Raw genomic sequence first — 11348 nt, forward strand, 5'->3', positions numbered from 1 at the left:
TAGAGACAGGGTTTCACCGTGTTAGCCAGGATGATTTCGATCTCCTGACCTCGTGATCCGCCCGTCTCAGCCTCCCAAAGTGCTGGGAGTTTTTTGTTCTCTTGATGCCTCACATAGTGCCTGGCACACAGGAGATCTCGGGACATCTCAAATGATCTTTGGTTAACTGAACTGAAAGGAAGGCTGAAGCCAGTTCGATTTGGAAGGGGACCTAGAGGGCCTGAGGGTCCCAAGGACGCTCCTGAGTCCCACTCTGGGTGCCTTAACTCTCCATGCTGCCCCTTTGAAGATCAAGAAATCAAAGCATCTCAGGGTTGGGAAGAAATTTAAAAGCCATTTATTGTGACTCTCAGTGGGATATATGGGTGGTGTGACGGTCTTTTTGATGTGTCATCTTGGTTAGGCTAAAGCCCCTAGTTGTTCAATCCAACGCCAATCTAGGATTGCTGTGAAGACATTCTGTAGATGTGATTAAAGTCCATAATCGGTTGTCTTTAAGTTTGGGAGATTATCCCAGATAATCTGAGTGGCCTAATACAATCAGTTGAAAGCCTTAAGAGCAGAGCTGACGCTCCCTCGAAGAAGAAATTCTGCCTGTGGACAGCAGTTTTACCACAAACTGAAGAGAGCTCCAGCCTGCCCTTCTTTTTTTGAGACAAGAGTCTCACTCTGTCACCCAGGCTGGAATGTAGTGGTGCAATCTTGGCCCACTACAACCTCCACCTCCCAGGTTCAAGCAATTCTCCTGCCTCAGCCTCCTGAGAAGCTGGGATTATGGGCACCCACCTCTACGCTCGGCTAATTTTTGTGTTTTTAGTAGAGACAGGGTTTCACCATGTTGGCCAGGCTGGTCTCGAACTCTCAACCTCAAGTGATCCACCCGCCTTTGACTCCCAAAGTGCTGGGACTACAGACATGAGCCACCGCGCCCAGCCTAACCTTTCCTTCTTGATGGCCTGCCCTATGGATCTCAAATTTGCCAAGCCAGTCCCTACCAGCCTATATGCCAATTCCTTGCAATACATCTCTTAATATGTATCTCCTACTAGTTCTGCTTCTCTGGTGGAACCCTGGCTGACACAAGTGGCTTTTGCAGTACGTCCATCCAGTGTCTGTTTGTATACTTCCTGTAATGGGAAGCTCACTACCTCTTGAGGCAGTTCAATTCGTCTTTGGTCAGCTTCAATTTTTTTTTTTTTTTTTTTTTTTTTTGAGACGGAGTCTCGCTCTGTCGCCCAGGCTGCAGTGCAGTGGCCGGATCTCAGCTCACTGCAAGCTCCGCCTCCCGGGTTTACGCCATTCTCTCGCCTCAGCCTCCCGAGTAGCTGGGACTACAGGCGCCCGCCACCTCGCCCGGCTAATTTTTTGTATTTTTTTTAGTAGAGACGGGGTTTCACTGTGTTAGCCAGGATGGTCTCGATCTCCTGACCTCGTGATCCACCCGTCTCGGCCTCCCAAAGTGCTGGGATTACAGGCTTGAGCCACCGCGCCCGGCCGGTCAGCTTCAATTTTAACAAGTTCTGCTTTACAGTGAACTAAATCAAGACTTTCTATGAACTTTACCCACTGCTGCTGGTTCAACCCCTTGGACACATTCAGAACAAGATTGGTCCTTTCACCTCGCAATGGCCCTGCAGATATTTGAAGCTGGTATTCACGCTGTCCATGCCCGCCCTACCAAGTGTCCCTCATTTGACCTGCTGCTTCCCTCCTCTGACAGTCCCCCAGGTTGTTGATGTCCCTCTTACAGTTTGATACACACATGGCCCAAAGAAAACAGGTCTTGTGCCACTATCTGCATTCCACACTGTAGCCTGCAGCAGGGTGAGTGTCTGGTAGCACTCTCTCTCACTCTCTTTCTCTGTCTGTCATGTGAGGATGTGAGGACACAGTAAGAAGATGGCTATCTGTAAACCAGGAAGCCAACTCTCACAGACACTGGATCCCCACACCCTGGGGCCTCCTAGAGGGTGGAGGGTAGGAGGAGGGAGAGGTTTGGGAAAAATAACTAATGGGTACTAGGCTTAGTACCTCGGTGATGAAATAATCTGTACAACAAACCCCCATGTCACAGGTTTACCTATATAACAAACCTGCATGTGTATCCCTGAACTTAAAATAAACATTTTTGTTGATTGATTGAGACAGGGTCTCTCTCTGTCACCCAGGCTGGAGTGTAGTGGCGCTTTCTTGGCTCACTGCAACCTCCACCTCCCGGGTTCAAGTGATTCTCCTGTCTCAGCCCCCTGAATAGCTAGGACTACAGGCATGCGCCACCACGCTTCACTGATTTTTGTATTTTTAGTAGAGACAGGGTTTCACCATGTTGGCCAGGCTGGTCTCAGACTTTTGACCTCAAGTGATCTGCCCTCCTTGGCCTCCAAAGGGTTGGGATCACAGGCGTGAGCAACCACGCCCAGCAAAATAAAAGTTTTTTAAAAATGTGTGTTGTTCAAGCCCCCAGTCTACAGTAATTTATGATTGCAGCCCAAACTAAGACAGGCTGATGCCATGAGGGAGGAGCCAGTTTCCCACCCTAATGTTTAATCTCTGGGGTACCAGTTCTCCTTTAATCTAAGGTGCCTTCCTGGCAGACAGGGGAGGAAATGGCAACAAATGAGGACCAGTGGTCCCCTGCTCCTCAGCCTCCTCATGAGGCAAGCCCTTCTCCACTTCTCCCTTCCCTTTCCATCCACCCTCTCCACTTCCCTTTCTTCTACCTCATGGTACCAGCCACAGCACGTGACTCCACCCAGGCCCTGTAGCTGGCTCCTATGGGGCAAGACACAGCATTGCTCCAGCCTCAGGGAAGCGGTCACAGCTCCTGGGACCTCAGCTCTGACATTTTACCACCAGATTCCCAAGGGCTTTTCCAGCTGCAGAAGTTCCTTTCCTTAAAACTGTGGTCCACACACCTCATGGCTATTCCCAGATGTCAGGTCTCCAGGTTCTTTAGATCCTTGCTATTCAAAATGTGGACCACGGATCCGATCCACAGCATCAGTGTCCCCTGGGGGCTTTTTAGAAATGTAGAATCTCAGGCTCTGCCCCAGACCTGCTGATTCAGATTCTGCATTTACACCAGATCAACCAGGTTATTCCCTGCGGATTAGTTTGAGAAGTATTGACTTAGAGAACTGTGCATTGCTGAGCTGGCCTCCTCAGTTCCTTGTGGATTTCCTCCTCTATACAGATGGGATGACTCAGGTATACCAGGGAAGTATCTGCTCCTTCCATGATCACAGAGCCAGCAAAGACAGACAGAGAGAAAGAGAGAGACAGAGAGAGAGAGAGGTGATGATGATGATGATGATGAAGAGGAAGCAGAAGCAGCAGCAGCAAACAATTTGTCTAAGACCTCTCTAGCACCAAGGGCAGCCTCCTGCCCCACATTCCTGGCAGCCATGTGGCCCCTTCACTACGGGATCTTTGCTGTGTCACTGGAGGAAGCAGGGGTAGTAAGGAACTTGCTTTTGTGAAAGGTGAGGATGGGATGTCGGGCCCAGCCAGAAAGGCCACCAGCCCAGGACAACTGGAGCTGTGGCTCCAGGCCGCAGTTGAGGTTGGCTCTAGCAAATGGGAAAGTGAAGGTGTGACTTATGGCAGTAGCTTGGGGATGATGGCTCTAGCTGAGGGGAAGGTCTCTGGGAGCCACCTGGGAGCTGTTGTAGCATGAGCAGTTTCTGGACAACGAGAGAATGTGGACAGACAGGGAGGCAGTGGCACCAGCTGGGCGATTGACTGCTCTTTGTGCTGCCATGAAAGACATTTGTCATGTGGCTCTCTGAGGACCAGAGGCTGGCGGAGGGGTCATGAAACAGGGCTCTATGCCCAGCTCTGTTAATAACTGTAAGCGTGACCTTTAGCAAGCCCCTTCTCCAGCCTGGATTTTAGTCTCTACACTGTGAACTGAGAGGATTGGAGCTAAAATTCTGTTCTGTCTTTGGGCTAAATGCTCTATCCATAGTTCTGAGGGCAAGAGACCCTGAAACTGAGCCCACAACTAAGCACCCTGCATAGACCCTGGTACTCATCCACCACACTAGCTGTGTTCACATAGAAGGAATCACAGAGGCTCCATGGGGAGTGGGGGTTGCATGACTCCATGAAGAAATACTCCCTACAGACCTGGGTGCAAGTCCTGGTGCTGTCATTTTATATTTGTAGGGTCCTGCACAGATTTATGAACCCCTCTGAGCATCCTTTTCCTTGACTGTGCAGGATGATGCCGCCTGTGGTCCTGGAGCAGTGTGGGGATTCTGGTGACAGGAAATGTTGTGGACAGCGCCTGGCCTGTTACAGACAGTTATCTGTTCCCTGTGTCCAAGGTGGAGAGGGAGTGAAAAAGGGAGTGCCTGTCCTGGGTCTCCACTGAGCTTGGCCTAGACCCACAGTGGTGGTCTCCACTTAGAGCCTGGTCTCCACTTGCTGCTGGCTGACTGCAGGGAAATCATTTCTACATTTTTTTTTAATTACAAAATCAACTCACAGATTCACCGTTTGTGCAGCCAGCTGAAAGCTGTTTATAGTGGTGATTTGCACTACATTCATCTGTGCTTGTTTATGTTTGCTTTGAAAATACTTATTGTGTTTGTCCTGTCCCCACTGTGGCCAGGCGTGTGTCTTCTATTTATGTCTTGTTCTCACCCTCACTCTCTCTGTGCCTCCCCCACTCTCTCTGTGCCTCCAGCCTCTAATGGTGATGCATGGAAATGGGACCTCTAGACGGGAGGCATGGCAGAGTCAGAAAGATCTCTGGCCAAACACACTCCACAGTTTCTCCTACCACCGTGTTCCTCTCTCCCTGGCTAGCTTGCTTGCTTTTCTTCTTTCTTTCCTTCTGTCTTTCCTTCTTTCTTTCCTTGCTTCTTTGATTCCTCCTTTCCTTTCCTTTCCTTCCTTTCCTTTCCTTTCCTTTCCTTTCCTTTCCTTTCCTTTCCTTTCCTTTCCTTTCCTTTCCTTTCCTTCCTTTCTTTCTCCGAGTCTTGCTGTGTTGCCCAGGCTGCGGTGCAGTGGCACAATCTTGGCTCACTGAAACTTCCGCCTCCCAGGTTCAAATGATTCTCCTGCCTCAGCCTCCTGCATAGCCTTGATCACAGGTGCGTGCTACCATGCCCAGCTAACTTTTGTATTTTTAGTAGAGGTAGAGTTTCACCATGTTGGCCAGGCTGGTCTCAAACTCTTGACCTCAGGCGATCTGCCCATCTCGGCTTCCCAAAGTGCTGGGATTACACTTTCTGCAGGGTCTGCCCACCTCAGCCTCCCAAAGTGCTGGGATTACAGGTGTGAGCCACCACACCCAGCCCCTGGCTAGCTTTCTGCCCTTAGGAGGAGCAGGAGCCTGAACAGTTAGGGAGACACCAGGCATGGCTGAGGAGTGGGGAGATGGGGGGTGGTGAGTGGGATTGGAAAGATAAGGGGAAGGGGTGTGGCAGTCTCCTGGCCCCCAACCCCACTGTTCCCACTCGTTAGGAAGCAGCAGAGGTAGCCGTGGTCATGGTAACCCTTGGGAGACAGAGCAGTTCCTTGGTGAGGCAAGTAACAATACACAAACAATAATATTAATAACAATAATAATGGCAGATTATTAAGTACCTTCTCTGTACTAGGCACTTTCTTTTCATAATCCCATTTAATCCTGGCAGGCAGATATTATTATCCCCATATTGTAAATGACAAAACAAGCTCAGAGAGATTAGATAATGTGTCCAAGGACATACAGCTAGTGGCGGTAGGGGAGTGGGGGTAGGGTGGATTGAGATGAACCCAGGCACTCCGGCTTCCAAGTCAGTGCCTATGTTCCTCCGCTTCCCTACAGAAATTGTGGGGTTGAAGCACGCCCGCAGGCTAGCCTGTGGGCAGGAAGGAAATGCCAACTGAGGTGGGTGCCGGGACTTTCCTAGGCTGGGCTGGCCTTCCTTCACCTTGGAAAGTCAAAAGAGGCCTCAAACAGTGGAGTGATGAGCTGCCAGAGGCCTGAGTGCTAAGAGAGATGGTGGGGTGTGGGGGACAGGCTGGAGGATGCAGAGAATGCCCGTGTGGGCACTGGAAGGCCTGGCTTCTAATCAGGGTCATACTCTTGACTCTCTGTGTGAGGGTGGATAAGCCGCTCACCTCTCTGGGTGTTTGGAAGATTGCTAATGTTTCCTTTTCTTATTTTAGGACTTCTGGGATTTTGGGGGTGGCAGGTCACATCTGTACTTTCCTTCTTGAAAAGATGTAAAAAGTATAGGTTTCCTCATGAATCACCTGCTTGAATTCACAGTCTAAGGGTTCTCAGGCCATGTAGTGGGCGACGGGAGGTGGTGCTCAACTGAGCACAGGCTGGAAGCTGGGGAAAAAGCGGAACAGACGGTTTTCTGCCCCAGCTCCATCAGTGTATCAATCATCTGGTCTCTTTGTTGTTGCCTTAGAGCCAAAAAGATTCCCAGGACCTGCAGTGGGAGAATGGGCACCTGTGAGCCCATGGCAGGTGCCCATGGCGGGTGCTGGGCACAGCTGTGACAAGTCCTCTGGTTTGGTCAGGGGCCAGGGTGTGGGAAGCAGTAGGCCTGAATGGAGTGTGCTGGAGCAGGAGGCCCCCTGCTTCTGGGGAGGGCTTTGTTGGGGAAAAGGCAAGCCTTGGCTTCTAGGTGCCCTAGGCTGGAGTGCAATGGCACGATCTCGGCTCACAGCAGTCTCCACCTCCTGGGTTCAAGTGATTCTCATGTGACAAGTCCTCTGGTTTGGTCAGGGGCCAGGGTGTGGGAAGCAGTAGGCCTGAATGGAGTGTGCTGGAGCAGGAGGCCCCCTGCTTCTGGGGAGGGCTTTGTTGGGGAAAAGGCAAGCCTTGGCTTCTAGGTGCCCTAGGCTGGAGTGCAATGGCACGATCTCGGCTCACTGCAGTCTCCACCTCCTGGGTTCAAGTGATTCTCATGCCTCTGCCTCCTGAGTAGCTGGAACTACAGGCATGAACCACCATGCCTAGCTAATTTTTGTATTTTTAGAAGAAACTGGGTTTTGCCATATTGTCCAGGCTGGTCTCGACCTCCTGGCCTCAAGTGATCTGTCTGCCTCCACCTCCGCCTCCCAAAGTGCTGGGATTACAGGTGTGAGCCACCGCACCCGGTGTGGAATGGGCTCTTGAAATGAAGAAAGAATTTGTGAAAAATCCAGGGCAGGAGAGTCAGAGAGGTCCAATAAAATCTGGGCAAACGCCATGCTTCCAAGGCCTCAGACCATGGGGAAGTCATCTACCCTCAGAGCCTCAGGTTCCTCAGTTGAAAAATGGGGGTAATAGTGCCCATCTAGAGAGGTTGGTGAGAGAATTAAATAAGGAGGTACAAATGAAGCATCTAGCATAGAGCCTGCCACAGAGTAAATAATAAATTGCTGCTGCCATTGTTATTGTTCTTGCTGCTGCTGTTGTTAATAAAAATAATGAATAAGTATCCTGAACAAGTAGAAGGAGTAGGGGACTGGGGGTCCGGTTTTGCTACCCTCTGACTGTGTAATTTCTGTCACCTGTCTGGCTCCTTATCTGTGAGAGCAGGGGGTGGTACCAGCTGATCTCCGAAGCCCCTTCCTGCTCTGACAGCCTCTGGGCTATGAATAGATGAGGCTTGGGCCCTGGAGGAGTTTAATGACTCAACAGCTAAAGAGATTAAGACTTCCTAAGAAATGACTTTCTATTAGTGTTGGGTGAACTTAGGGCACCAGCTAAGGAAGGGTTTCCTGGCTGGGAGGCCAGGGATAGGGAGCTGGAGGAATCCTTCCAGCCAGTGGAGACAGTGACTAACCAGGTGAATGACTAAGTCAGACCCTGCCGACCTCCAACCCATCAGGGCTGCGCATGAGCACCCTGTGAACTGGCATCACTGAGCACGGCTTGGCTGTGTCAGGCCTGGCTGGGTCTGAGTTTCATAGCATATGGAGGCAAAGGAAGCAGCCAAAAGACCAGCAGGGAAAGAGCACTGGGCTTGGAGTCAGAAGACCCAGCTTCCTACTCCGACTCTGCTGCTCACCAGCTGGGTGACACAGGGGGAGCTGCTTCCCTTCCCTGAGCCTTCACACCTTCATCCAAGCAGCAGAGCTAACAATACCTGCCCGGCAACTTCGCCAAGTTGTGAAGACTGAGAATCATGACATGAGATGCAAGTACATTGTGATCATTAAGGTACCAAATGATGGGAGTTGCTGTCATTATTCCATCCCAATGGGACACCTGGTATCAGAATGAGATTCATTCATGTTTTCAAAGGGATTCGGTGAACACAGGCTGCTGCCCTTGGGTTTGGGGCCAGAACCAGCCTAACTTAGGGCCCCTTCCAACCATCTGATCACGGCCCAGATAGGTTTTTCTTAGAGTAGAGACCCTGTGGACAGCTTCCAGCAAGGTGGCATAGCTGCAGTGGAAGGCAACACAAAGCCAGGAAGGTCAGGTGGTGGAGGGAGGCAGCAGTGCCAGGCTGGGGCCCCCACGGAACCAGGGTGGTGGTCTGATGTTGTCTTTCCTCTTGCCCAGCACTTTATAAATAAATAATCACCGGAACCACACTCTGTTTGCCTCTCCCCTCATGGCTTTTAGCGTCTCTCTTGGTGAGGATTGCAAGCACTTTGGGAAATGGTAGCGGTGGAGGGAAGGATGCTGCCCTTTCATTTCTGCACACCTTAAACCCATCAATAGCATTCTGTGTGTGCTCACAGCCTCTGGGTACTATGCTGGTACTTGGAGAACAGAGACAGGAACTGCAGGGTCCTGCCCACATGGAGATTAAGTACAGTGTGGTCAAAGAGACAAAACACTTCTCCTATAATGTAAATAACCATTCAAATCAGCCAACAATGTGTCACCCAGATCATCCTGCCAGTGAGACCTGCAGTTGTCCAGAACAGTGGCCTGGGAGGCTTTGAGGAGGAGGTGGGATTTGAGCTGGACCTGGAAGGTTAGCATGGACAAGATAAATAGAAGGTAGAGCCAGGCGCAGTGGCTCACACCTGTAATCCCAGCACTTTGGGAGGCCGAGGTGAGAGGACTACTTGAGCCCAGGGGTTTGAGGTTGTGCTGAACTATGATTATACCACTGCATTCCAGCCTGGGTGAGACAGAGTGAGACTCTTTCTCTCAAAAAAAGAAAAAAGAAAAGAAAAGAAAAGAAAAAGGGTAGAGAAAAAAGCATGCCAGACAGACATACTTAAGGTATTCTCAGAAGACAGATTGGCAACTGTTGAGAGGGACCACGTAAGTAAGAAGTGAGATGTGAAGTCAGACATAGAGGTTGGAGCCAGGTATAGAGGTCCTCAAAATTTGACATAAGGATCATAGACCAGATTCCATGGACAGTGGAGAGCCACTGAGTGATTCCAAGAAGGGAATAGGTTTGGTGACAGCTGAGTTTTTCTTTCTGGCAGCATTGTCCAGGGAAGCATGCCTTGTTGTGGGGTAGGCAGGGAGGTCAGTTGGGAGGTTACTATGAAGCTGGGGACCATGGGCCTGAGAAGGAAAGGGGACACACGCGAAGGCTTGATGTGTGGAAAAGAGGAAGAGAGAGGGTCTGAGGATGCTCAGTCTGATTCTTCTGATTCTCCAGACAGCTAAACAGCTACTGAAATCCTGGCAAGTAGTAGTGGGGTGTGAGAATGGAGGAGACTGCAGACCAAACCTGGGCTGGTCTTTTTCAGGAGGCGGGCTCCTCTTTGGTCAGACCTAAATCTAATCATCCACCCTAAACTCACAGGATCAGTAGGACCCAGAGGTGCCCCAGCTGGGCTGCATCCACTCCCAGGGCCCTTTCCTCCCTCTTCCAAGAGAAGAATCCAGAAACGACACAGCATAGCTCCCCATGGTCCCCAGGGAGCAGTAGATTCTTGGAACAGCGTCCTGCAGTGGACAGACTGCACAGTGGAATAGCATCCAATCTTGTCTTTTACTCCCTCAGCTCCTGTTGACTCTCAGGAAAACAATACTATCTTCATGGGCTACACTAAATGGCAGTGAACCCCTGGGAGCCTGACCAAAGCAGGGAAGGGGACTAGGGAGAGGAGAGGGAATGGTAAAGACGGAGGAAACTGTTTCTGGAGGCATCTCAATGGGTTTTGGGGGAAGGTGAGTTTCATCTCAGAATCCAAGCACGTCAGGGCTGGGGAGGAGCTCTTGAGATCATTTCGGCCACCCCTCCTTGTCTGGAGGTGAGCCTGAGACCCAGGCAGGGGAAGGGACTTGCCCAAGGTCATATAGCACAGTAGTGTTGGAGCTGGGCTGGAATCACAGGGTGTTGGGGACAGGTAAGGTGTTACTCCCATCTGGACAGTTTTGAATAGCACCACCAAGGGCCTGGCTAGAGATTCCTCTCCTGGACGCTTATGCATTCTGTGTGTGTGTATGCCTGTGTGTGTGCCGTGTGTGACTGCCCTGTGTGTACCCTGTGAGTGCCTGTGTGTACCTGTGTGCCTGTGTGCCTATGCCTGTGTTGTCAGACAGTCTGGGTGTACGTGTGGCCTCCTTCATGGGGATCTGCCCTGGCTTGGAAAGGAGAACTGGGGTCATTCCTGTGAGGTGACTGTTTTGCTGGGACAGCAGAGAAGGCTGACAAGGCCGGATCTGGCTTCCCACACCAGTTCTGCCGCTCTAAGAAAATCACAGGCACTGACTGGTGGCGACCAAACTCCTGGAGCTGAAACACGCAGACACACGTACACTCACAGCCGCCGTTATAGGGTGGCCCCGAGTGCCCCGAAGTGCCGCATTCCGGTTTCCTCATGCCTCCCCGGAGCCCAGCAGGTGTAGACCTGCTAGGCTGTGGAAGCCGATCCGCAGGGACAGGGAGCAGTGGCGCGCTCCCGCCGCTCACACTCAGCGCCCTGTTCCAGGGCCTGGTCCGGCCACACCCCTCCTGCCCGAGCCTCCGCCGGTCGTCCCTGCCCCTCTCACACACTTCGGAGTCCCTGGGGGCCTCTGCAACCTGGCAGGGCCAAGTTAGGGCTGGCCCGGCTGGAGAGTCAGGTCCGGAGCCAGGAATCGACGCCTTCCCGAGTCCCGTCCCCGCGGAGCACACACGCCAGACTGAACTCGGGTTTCTGCGAGCGCGGGTTTCGGCGCCCAGCCCCTCTCGGGGGAGCCCTTGCCCCTAGCCCCAGTCGTCCCCGGACGACTCCGGGAGCCCAGCGCCCAGCCCTGGATTCCCGCCCCCAGCCCGGCGAGCCGTTACCGATGGTGGTGATGACGGTGATGGCGAAGTAGAAGGAACCGGCGAAGCGCCACTGCACGCCGGCCTTATGCGGCTTGAGGCGCAGCACGACTCGCTCCAGCTCCTCGTAGCCTCCCTGGCTGAGGTTGTAGCGCGCCCGCAGCTCCTGCTGCCGCAGCTCCA

General features: G+C 52.0%; 1 protein-coding gene across 1 annotated transcript in view; it reads right to left on the reverse strand.

Moving 5' to 3' along the window:
• The window catches only part of KCNK3 (potassium channel, two pore domain subfamily K, member 3), a 40484-nt gene extending 29142 nt beyond the window's left edge, over positions 1 to 11342 (reverse strand). The window contains exon 1 of the mRNA XM_011950175.1: positions 11187 to 11342. The gene's annotated coding sequence lies outside the window, so the exon portion shown is untranslated. The remainder of the gene's footprint in view (positions 1 to 11186) is intronic.
• Between the last annotated feature and the right edge of the window lie 6 nt (positions 11343 to 11348).

This window comes from Colobus angolensis, unplaced genomic scaffold (genome assembly GCF_000951035.1).
Source record: "Colobus angolensis palliatus isolate OR3802 unplaced genomic scaffold, Cang.pa_1.0 Scaffold109, whole genome shotgun sequence".
Taxonomy (NCBI): domain Eukaryota; kingdom Metazoa; phylum Chordata; class Mammalia; order Primates; family Cercopithecidae; genus Colobus; species Colobus angolensis.